The sequence below is a fragment of the Tenrec ecaudatus genome, chromosome 8 (genome assembly GCF_050624435.1).
Source record: "Tenrec ecaudatus isolate mTenEca1 chromosome 8, mTenEca1.hap1, whole genome shotgun sequence".
In the NCBI taxonomy this organism is placed as follows: Eukaryota; Metazoa; Chordata; class Mammalia; order Afrosoricida; family Tenrecidae; genus Tenrec; species Tenrec ecaudatus.
Window position 1 is genome coordinate 147,776,787 of NC_134537.1, and position 11,920 is coordinate 147,788,706.

The 11,920-nt window shown below is 38.3% G+C and overlaps 1 non-coding gene across 1 annotated transcript; it reads left to right on the forward strand.

Moving 5' to 3' along the window:
• Window positions 1–3,366: 3,366 nt before the first annotated feature.
• Window positions 3,367–3,473, forward strand: LOC142455683 (U6 spliceosomal RNA). Its single transcript, XR_012785833.1, has one exon. It is a non-coding gene; the product is annotated as a U6 spliceosomal RNA (small nuclear RNA).
• The last annotated feature ends 8,447 nt before the right edge of the window (window positions 3,474–11,920 follow it).

An 11,920-nucleotide genomic window follows, 5' to 3' on the forward strand; every position in this document is an offset into this window, starting at 1 on the left:
GACGCATATTGATCCTAAACCACAGAGCAGAGGATTGTCCAGTTCTGCACCATCCTCCAATTATTATGTTTGAGCTTATGGTTGCAGCCACTGTGCCAAACCATCTCCTCCAATAGAAGGAAGATAATCCAAGATAAATTATGAACAATGTGCCACAATACAGGAGGATAGTTTGTATTACCAAGAGGGATATCCTCAGCCAGGTAGCTTATGCCTGCATAGAAGGGAATATAGTTGTCTGGGAAGGGTATGTTTAATAACTTCTTAAGTAGGGTGTGATAGTTGGCCTAACCACTGATGCTGCAGCATATTGTACTGGTCAGCTGCTCGCACATAGGCCTCTTAATATGTTTGGCATGGACAAGATCCATGAAGGCCAAATCAAAGTTACTGGATATGAATGCAATGTGGAATGCATTGACTGTCAACCTAGTGCCAGGAACACCACTGGAAATATAGTATTTGGGCTCTGAAGGGGGTTGTGGATGAAGGTTGTTTATCCCACATAGTATCAAGTGATTCCTAGTTATGAATTAGAAATCAATTAATCCAATGCAGAAGCATGTTGGAAACATATCATGGGTCAGAACGTTGCAAACTATGTGCATTATTCATTGCAAGATGAAGATGCTTACAAGAAAAACTTCTCACAATATATAAAAAAAACCAACAAAACTCTTGACATGATTGAGATGTATAAGAAAGCAAATGCTACGAAATGAGATAATTCCATTTAGGAGAAGACTAAGAAAGATGGTCAAAAGAAGAGGTGGGAGCATCCCAAGTTGTCTTTTGCCCAGAAGAAAGATCAGGTAGCTCATAAGATGGCAAACTTCCTCAGAGCTCAGGAGCGGGCTGCAGAACAGTAATACAAATCATAATTTTTTATGAGAGTTTCCCTCACAAAGACCATGAACTCATTTCACCAATCAAAAAACATACTTTACTAAGCATGTATCATGTCCTTTTTCAGGGACTAGTCTCTCCTGATGACATCAAAAATAAGTGAGGGTGGAGAGTGGAGGGAATGTGAGGTAGAAAGGGGAAAATGATTACAAGAATCTACGTATAGTTTCCTCCCTGGGTGGTGGACAGCAGAGAAGAGGGCAGGGGGAGACATCGGACAGGGTAACATGTGACAAAATAATAACAATTTATGAATTATGAAGGGTTCATGAGGTAGGGGGGAGTGGGGACGGAGGGGGAAAATGAGCAGCCAATATTAAGGGCTTAAGTGGAAGGCAAATGTCTTGAGAATGATGATGGCAACAAATGTACATATGTGCTTGACACAATGGACGTATGTGTGGATTGTGATAAAAATTGTACGAGTCCCCAATAAAATGATTTAAAAAATACAAACTAATAATAATTTAAAGTTTAGAAAAAATAAATGACTTGAGATCTCACCATCTTCGCTTCTAAGACGCATCTTGGTTGGGCTTTTCCAAGACAGATCTGTTGGTTCTTCTGGGAGTCCATGGTGGTTTCAATATTCCTCTTCAACATCCTAATTTAAGCACATTCATTTTATATAGTTTTTTTAGTATTTATCCAAGTTCTATATGCATATGAGACAATTGAAAATACCATGTTTTAGGTCAGGTGTCCTTCAATCTTCAGCAGGACTTTAAAGTAAAGTCTTGGGAAACAAATCTGTTCGATAAAATATGTTCTTTGATATACTGACAGCTGTTTCCATGAGGATTTATTGTAGATCCAAGAAATATGAAGTCTTCGATAACTTCAATATTTTGCTGTGTACCACGTGGTCTTCTATTGGTTTAGTTGTGAAGGTTTTTTTTTTCCTTCTTTACATTGCGAAGTCGACCTTCATCATCAAGTACTTCAAGTCCTTTTTGCATTTCGTAAGCAAGGTTAATGTTATCTGATTATCTCAGGTTTTAAAAGTTTTCCTCCAATCCTAATGCTACATCCTTTATGGAATCCTGCTTCTAGGATTATTTACTCAAGATCAACCTTGAATAAATATGGCGAAAGGATACCACCTTGATTTTCAGCCATGCAGTATCCCCTTGCTGTGTTCCAGTGACTGCCTCGAGGCAACTAGAGTTTCTGCACGAGTGCAATGAAATATTCTAGAGTTCCCATTCATCTCAATATTATCCATAGTTTGTTTCAAAACACATTGTAGAGAACCTTTGCATCATCACTAAAACACGAGCAATTCTGCTCTTGGCCAAAATTACCATCCGCCATCACCAGTGAGATCCCTTGTGTTGCATCCTCTTCCAAATCTGCCTGGAATTTCTAAATCTCCATGTATGGCCTACTGATGCCATTTTAAAATGATCTTCAACAAAATGTTACTTTCACATGATATTAATGATTTCTACACACTGTTGAGTCACCTTTCTTTGGAATAGGCACAGATATGGATATCTCCCCATTTGTTCACCAGGTAGCTGTTTTCTAAAGGTCTTGATACAGACCAGTAAGTGCTTGCTCAGCTTGTTGAAACCCATCAGTTGGTATTGCATCAATTCCTGGAGTCTTGGTTTTCTAATGCCTTTAGTTAAGCTTGGGTTTTGTCCTTCAATCCCACTGATTTTTGGCTCAGTGATAAGAATATGATTCTTGATCATATTCTACCTTTTGAAATCACAGATACTTCCTGCATCATTCAAAGTTTCCCCCTCAGATTCTTTCAATAATGTAATTGAAAACGTGCATGTTTTTCTTCAGTTCTTTCAGTTTGAGCTTTTATGCTTCCTCACTTGAGGCATTTGAAAAATCAGGATTATATACTGTGCATTGTCTTCTTATCTGCCCTTTGGAATTTCCTGTTCACTCTTTTACTTTGACATTTATTCAGTTTGATTTTGTTAGTCTACTTTTAAGAGCAAGAACCAGAGCCTCTACTGATTCTCTGGTCTTTTCTATCAGTTAAATGACCTTTTGTATTTTTTATACTTGACATCTTGATGTCATTTCATAATTCATTGTATGTCCTGTCATTAATGTTCAATACATGAAATCTGCTTTTGAGATATTCTCTAAATTCAGATGGGAATAAAACTCATGGCTGTCTTTTGGCTCTTGTGGATTTTTCAAAATTTCCTTCACCTCCAGCTTCCTTTTGCATATCAGTAGCTTTCAATCTATTCCATAGTTGGCCACTGGCCTTGCTCTGGCTGGTGAGATAGAGCGGCATCATCTCTTCCCACAGATGTCGGAAATTTGACTGTATACTCCATCTGATGAGGTCCGTGTATATTGTTGTAAGTGGATGTTGATGAAAAAGATGTGTGCAATGAAGAAGTCAGGCCTTGAAGAATTCTACCATGAAGGTTCCAAAAATATTTCATTAGACCCCAAAAGAATTCCTGTAAAAGAAGAAGACTGGTGCTCGCTTCGGCAGCACATATACTAAAATTGGAACGATACAGAGAAGATTAGCATGGCCCCTGCGCAAGGATGACACGCACATTCATGAAGCGTTCCATATTTTTACCTTGAACTACTAGCAATTTTTCTTTTAATATTTGCTATCTTTTTGTTTTTTATTTGTTTTGTTTTTTACCTTGTAAATTTTGTATGTTAGTGGCTTTTCTGCTTATCAGCGTGTCGATGTTGCTTCTGTCAAAGCCATGTTCTTATGTGCCACTTTGGCGCTATCAAAGTCATCTGCATTAGTATGCACATATTACTATATCAGCAGGTCCACCTAGACAAGATAGACTGGACAAATAATGAGAGAAGAAAACAATGGGACCAACGGTCCTGGAGGGACATGAGAGCGTGGGAGGTAGGGGAAGGGAGGAGGTGTCGCCCAACACAGGGACAAGGGAACAGCGAGTGGTTCAAAACCAGAGGGAGGGGAGGGGAGGACTGGTAGGGAGTGACCAAGAGCAAGGTAACTGAGAGGAATTACTGAAACCAGAATGAAGGCTAAACATGGTAATGGGAAAGCTAAAGGAAATAGAGGAGAGGAATAGGAGGCAAAGTGCATACAGAGAAGCCTAAATACAGACATGCACATATGTAAATATATTTATGTTTATGGGGGCAATAGATTTATATGCATATATTTATAGGTTCAGTAGTAGGGTAGCAGATGGACATTGGGCCTCCTCATGCATAATCCCCCAATACAATAGCACCTCACCCTGCTGAAGAATCATTGCAGGATACCCACCTTCCCGACATGATCACTGAAGACAGATGTGTATGTAAGCAAACGTGGTGAAGAAAGCTGATGGTGCCCGGCTATCAAAAAGATATAGTGTCTGGGGTCTTAAAGGCTTGAAGGCAAATAAGCGGCCATCTAGCTCAGAAGCAACAAAGCCCACAGAGAAGAAGCACACGGCCTAAGTGAATAAAGGGTGTTGAATGGACCATGTAGCAGACACCAAGGGACAAAAACTATCGTTGTGTGATCACCTTCCTCACATAATCGCTGAAGACGAAAATGTGCATAAGCAAGTGTGGTGAAGAAGGCTGATGGTGCCCGGCTGCTGAGAGATATAGCGTCTGGGAACTTAAAGGCTTGAAAGCAAACAAGCGGCCATCTAGCCCAGAAGCAACCAAGCCCACATGGAAGCAGCACACCAACATAGGTGATCGTGAAGGTCAGAGGAGACCAGGTCTCAAACAACAAAGGTGGGGTGGTGGTGAGAATCACATCACTGTGAATGAGGTGGAGTGCGTGATGGGGACCCAATGCCCATCTGGAGACAGCTGGACATCCCTTCCAGAGGGGTAGTGGGGAGGAGATGAGTCACTCAGGGTTCAGTGTAGCAACAATGAAACTAAAAACCTTCCTCTAGTTCCTGAATGCTTCCTCCCCTCCCTATTATCATGACCCCAATTCTACCTTGCAGACCTGGTTATACCAGAGGATGTACAGTGGTGCAGTGGGGATCTGGAGGCACAGGGAATCTAGGACAGACAAACCCCTCAACACCAGCGGTGGGAGTGGCGACACCAGGAGGGAAGGGGGTGTAAAAAGGGAGAACTGATCTCGGAGATCTATGTGTAACCTCCTCTCTGGGAGATGGGCAATGGGGAGGTGGGTGAGGGGAGATGCCGGGGAGTGTAAGATAAGATAAAATAATTATTTATAAACTATCAAGGGAACAGGGGTGGGATCGGGGAGGGAGGGGGATGGGGGAAAAAGGGAAACCGAGCTGATTCCAGGAACCCAAGTGGAAGGTGAATTATGAGAATGACGAGTACAATGAATGTATAAGGGTGCTTTTCTCAATTGATGTATGTACAGATTGTGATAAGAGCCTTATGAGCCCCAATAAAAAGATTAAAAAAAAAGAATTATATACCAAGAGCCAACAAAAGAAGAAAAGACTGGCATCTGGGAGGACTGACACACGGGCTACAACAACGAACTCACGCACAGCAACCATTTGAGAAGGATACAGGACTGGATAGCGTTTTGTTCTGTTTTCGGTCGGCTATCTTGGAGTAGAAACTGATCTGAGGGTACCTAACAATGATTCCATGCAGAAGATTATGGCATCAACATTTGAGGGAGGCCGGTTAACCACTTGTACAAAGGATACAAGCTTGCTTGCTCAAAGTGAGGGCTTGAAGTCTTGCTTAGGAAGATCAATGACAGTAGCCTTCAGTATGGATGAAGACTCAATGTAAATAAGACCAAATGGTCAATAAGTAACATGATGGAAAATGGAGAAAAGACAGAAGTTGTCAAATATTTCATCTTGATTGGATCCACAATCAATGCTCCTGGAAGCAGCGGTCATTAGATCAAATGACGCACAGCATTGGGAAAATCTGCTACCAAGACTTCCTCAGAGTGTTGAAAACCTGGGAGATTACTTTGAAGATAAAGTACACTTGATCCAAGCCATGGTTTTTTCAATGATTTCAGATGCATATGCAAGTTAAACATTGAATAGGGTAAATCCAAGAAGAATCAATCCACTTGAATATTGGGACCGGTGAAGAATATTAAAAGTACCACGGATTGCCAAAAGGACAAAGGAACAGATCTGTCTTGGAAGTAGTATGACCAGTGCACTTCTTAGAGGCAAAGATGGTTACATGTCCTATTACATACCTTGGACCTATTGTCAGGGGAGACCAGTCCCTGGAGAAGCACAAACTGTTTATGAAAGTAGAGGGCAGTAAAAAAGAAATAGGCCCTTGATGGGGCTGGATCAACACAGTGCTGCAACCCTGGCCTTAAACACGGGAACGATTGTGAGGGTGGAGTTACAGCGCAGTGGTCCTTTTCTTGTGGATCGGGTGGCTATGGGTCGGCAACGATTAAACGGTACCTACCAACAGCAATGATGGTGAGTATGTATCATTCTGCTTTTGTTGTTGTTGTGTCTCCTGTACACTGCCTTTTAGATGAAGGCACTGATTTTTAGCATTCCTTTATATTCCTCTGTGGAATGTTTAGCTTAATTGTGTGTAAATTATTATTATTATATGCAAATAATTATAATATATATGCTTAAATTAGGAGTACTTCCCTTACAAGGAAGTATCCTACAAAATACAAACACGCACCACCTTCTTTCTTAATTTCTAATTTAGTTATATGTTTTTATACGTGAATACATTTTCAGTTCCTAAGGAGTGATGATAGTATAGTGTGTTGTATGTAGCACTTTTAACCTGGAAGTCAGCAGCTTAAACCACCTGTCTTACCATTTCCATAAATATTTGCAATCTTAGGCACCCACAGAGACAGGCCGACTCTGACCTACAGGGTTACTATGAATTGGATTCAAACGGATGACATTTAGTTAAAAATATATATATATATATACATATACATATACATATATAAATATAATCATTATTGTTTTTCTTTAAACATTCAATGATTTTAAAAGAATTTGCGAAAAGTAGGTTATCTTATTCTTTAACTACATATATCATGTTGCCAGTTCTCTTCATTTCCTCTCTTAGTTCTGAATTCCCATCTGGTGTCATGACCCTTTACCCTAAATGATTTTCTTTTGTTTCTTATGTACTGAAATTCCTCATTCCAAAAATTCTCTCCACTTTCATTTATCTGAAACATGTTTCATGTTTAAGTAATTTGAAAAGGACTTTTCTTACCCTACTAGCGATAGAATTCCAGGCTGTTTATTTATTTGCTATGTTAGGAAATATTTTCAGTTACATTCTCATTTCCTTTTATTCTGAAAAAAAAAAGGATCACTATCCTTAACATTGTATTTTTATGAATTTTTTGAGAGGTGGGAAGGTGAGCAGTGGGCTATTTTTTACTTTCTATCTATCTTTCTTTGTTTTTTTTTTAAGTTTGAGTATAAGAAAAAGAGGTGTGTTTATTATCATATGTATCTGCTTGGAGTTTACTGAGCATATTGGATTTATTGGCTTATATTGTTAATTAGATTTTAAGGGAAAAATGTGCCCCTATTTTTCTCTTTTATTTCTTTACTTTTCAAATTATTACTGTGATAGACAATTTATATTTTCCCACAAGTTATTGAACTTATCCTCATTTTTACATATTTACCTGTGTGTGTATATATGTCTGTATATAAATATATATGCACACATCTGTTTGTAAAACTTCTGGTGAACTCACTGATTCTTTTCCTGCTATCTTTGGATGCTCTACTGGTAATTTTTCTAATGATCAGGCTACTTTTTCCATTTTGGGGTGGGTGTGCATATTAAATTTTTGGTTGAACTCTAGATACTATAGATATAATAAACAATACCTAGTGGCACTCTAGATTGGATTAACATTTTCCCAGAGGTTATGTCCTATGTGCCGGCAGCTAAGTGACTGCTGTGTCACCTGGATGCGGTAGAACCTGGGACAAGCTTATCATTTCATTTTTCAGCATATAACACTCAGTCCTGGGACATATTCCTGTGTAGTTTGTTTTGTTTTTCTTTCTTTTTTCCCCTTGCTTTCAAAATCAGTATTTCTCCTAGGGCTTGCCTGTTTGATTATTCTCCCCTCAAACTTTCAATTTGTTTGTTTGTTTTTTAATCTTGAAGAGAATATTTTGGCAAGAAGTTTAATCTGACTTAAGCTACTTTTGGAAGTGATGCATCTTAACCATGTACTTCAGACGTTTTCACCTGACAAATAGCAGCCTCTCCTTTATGTGCATACAGTCTTGCAACCTGTTTTGCCTCCCATCTTCACGCATGAGGTGCCTCCTTGCTGCCCCGTGCTTTTATTCTAGTGCTTTCCTTTGTCTCCACGGTAAAGGCGGCACCACTGACAGCAACGTACGTGCAAGGTTAATCATTTTAAGGACTGCATGTTATTAAGTCTAAATCGAATCCCACACAAATCGTGTGTAGCAGTTTAAAAACCAAAGTCAGAACTGAGTAGGTTATTTCTTTCTATCTCTTTTTCTTTTTCTTTCCTTCCTTCTTTCCTCCTTGCCCTCTCTTTCCTTTAAAAAAATTCTGCATCGCTTTTCCAGTTAAATTTTATAATAAACCCATTGAATTAAACTCTACATATGCCACATGATCTAAATCATTTATTTCCCTCATATAATATATGACATGCGAAAGATCTATTCTTTTCCCTTATTATTCCATGTAGTTTTCTAAGTGATTCAGAAATTTCCCACCTACAGCATATATATGTGCCTCTCACATTCAGCATATACACATGAGTATTTGTTTTCTTGGATGACCCCTCCAACGATCTTGAGTGTTTGAAGAAAGACTTATTTATTATTTATATTCGTTTCTTCTGAATCTCATTCAATGCTTAGCATATAGCAAATGTTTAGCAAACATTTGATAGATGAATGCTTTTTTTATAAAAGAAACAGGGGCCTAGCTCCTTTCTCACTCTTTAAACTCTTAAGCTTATTAACTTTTCACACTACCTCATGTCCTTTCTGGTCACAATTTTATTTTAACCAAGATGAAAAGAAATTGAAACCATAATCCTGGTGAATTAGAAACATAAACTCTGCTATCAGAATGGGTTCTCCGAGCCTTAAAAAAAAAAAAGAGGGAACATAATGTAAATCTAAAAATGTTACCGAGAATGTTAGTAATGATATTGACTTAATTCTGCTCACTGGGGGACGACCGTGACTGAACTCGTGTGTTGAAAAGTTCAGAGACATTAATCTTCCTATCTGTGCCCCAGAACTCCCCCTGCAAAGACAGACGAGCAAGTGTTGATGAATGCCACTTCATTAGGAGAATTTAAAAATGCAATTTGTCTTCATGAAAAGGAAGCATTTTTACATTTCACATTTCACAATGAATCAGTGAAAAAGAATTTTAACCATTCCCCTTTGACTTAGAATGGCTTTTCTAAGCAGAACATCATCTCAGTAATAGACTGACTTTAGGGGAAATCCTGGGGGGGGGGGAAGAGCACTTCCTGGCAGCACCCAAGGTCACACCCAGTAGCTACAGGCCATTTGATAACAATATGTTTGTTTAATTATTCAGATATCTAAATTCTTCCTTTTTGTTTACTTTTATAAGAGTGAAAACTCATTGCTATGACAAGTACACAGCACGCACAACACCTTTTAGAATGAATCTTTCAGGGTTGCGTTAATGTAACTACATCCAAAACGACCACTGCCATCATCTAGTGAATTCCAACTCTTAACAGAGCTACGCAGGAGTTCTAAGGTTGCTAGTCTTTACCGGGGTCCCTGATGGTTAGCAAGTCAATGCCCACGCCATGGTGTCAACAGCGATGTCTGTGTTGTTGCTAGTGCCAGCCTTACGGACACTAGTGAACGCCTGCCTGGTTGGGTCCCACTCTGAGGATTGTCCGTCAGTTTGAGCCCATTGTGGTCATTGTGGCAGCGGCTTCCATTCATCTCCTTAACTGTTTTCCTTTTTCTCTCTGCCCAATGCCTTTATCAAGCATGCTGTTCGTTTCCAGAGAATGATCTCTCCTGATAACATGTCCAAAGTATGTGGGACAAAGTCTTGCTATCCTTGCTTCCCTTGCGTGTTCTAGTGGTACTTCTGACCGTCCATGGTAAAGTACACAGCTATTCCAATTTTGAACTTTTCCTGTATTCATTTCTTAGGAGGCAAAAATGGTGTTCACCTTGGACCACAGCTCTAATCTCCAAGTTCCCTAGTGACCTAATATAAATATGCTATAATCAAACTACTTTTATGAAGATATAGACTGAATATGGCATAAATCACCAGCTAAGTATCCAAAAGAATTGTTTGCAAAGTTATCAAATGAACTGAAAATCATAGTAATCAGAAATCACAGTTTTATCAATGACTTGGTTAATCAAAGCTTTATTGTTTTATCGTGTCCATTCCAGAAATTTCTTTTAAGCATTTACATTCTTTTTTCATTGGTAAAGCTATTGTAGTTTGATTTTATATCAGCCACTAGCTTTGGGAAGCATAGAATTATCATGCATATTTGTCTTTGGGGGCATAGCATGTGTATCAGTTGTAAACCATTCATTCTTTTGTGATAATAAATAGAAGGCTCCCTTTAAAGTGTAGAATGTAAAATATAGATAAAATGTCCTGCATGGACAAGTACATGCAGACCCACATTCATGAATGGTTCCCAGAAGTAGGCGAAAGGGAGGTGGGGAAGGGATTTATTGACTTTCAGGTACTATGGATTTCTTTTAAGGATAGTAAAAAAAATATTTTACGGGAAGTAGATAATGATCACTGATTATCTCTTCTCCCAATGTGATGAACTGCATTGGCACTCAGGGACCCTGCCTTTCTGTTAAGCATCATAGAAAACAACTAGAAGTAGATCACGATGATGGCTGCACAGTATTATGAGCACTGAAGGGTCCATGGGAAGCATGTCCACATGTCAAATGCTTTAGTATATGTCCATTTAACATAATGGAAAAACAACCATCGAGTATACTTTTAAAATATTTTTTCTCAACAAAGTGTTGTGTGTCAGACAGAATTAGTGTGGGGTCTGACATTCTCCAATGTTTGGAAAATCCATGTCCATCTCTGCAGGTGGACCAGGGATACACAATTTAAGACAAATTGATTATCTTTTGTTGTAATGCCATGTTCTAATACACACACACACACACAAATCCATCTGTTAAAAACACAGTGTAAATGCTACTTAGAAGCAAGGGTGGTGAGATTTCAGTGTTCCTACTTTGGACAGGAACTAAGAGCTAGACAGAGACAGCATGATTAGTATGAAAGTCAACAAAAAAAGAAAGCTTTCACTACAATGAATGGATACAATAATGAATCAAAACATGCAACTGGTCATGCAAATGAAGCAGGACAGGATGTTGCTTTAGGTCTGAACCAACTCAATGATATTTATAAACAATAATTATATATATAATTATTGTTTATAAATATCATTATATAATTATATATAATATAATTATATAATAATATAATTATAAATATCATTATATAATATCATATGTATAATTATTGTTTATAAATATCACATATAAATATATATATATATATATATATATATCACCTTAATGTGTTCCAGAAAGACACGTGGAGTTTTTATTGTTGTATGAGTTTTTCTTATAGTTTTTATACATACATATATTAATATATATTGAGAATTCACTGGCTGGCACCGCATGTCACTGCGTTTACCTAGAGCTTCCTTTTTTAAACTGTAATTCACAGTTGAATACTTCATTTCCTTCGACCTTAAGAATCAATTCCATCTAGCCTCAACATCGTTTCTCCCTAGGTCCATGGCCTCTACAAAATTCAGCTTCTCAACTCAAGTGCCCACCATCTGGAAAAAATCCTGCTTCCACTCTCCGCCTCATCAGCTCTCCATATGGCTTTGAAACTCAGTTAAAAACACATCTTCTTCTGTGCTAAGGATCTCTTCATTTTCACCTCTCCTTGAGTTGTAATTTATTTTTATCTCAGCGTCTGCTAACCTTGAAGACCATCTTTTAAAACTAATTTAACTCTTCTTCTG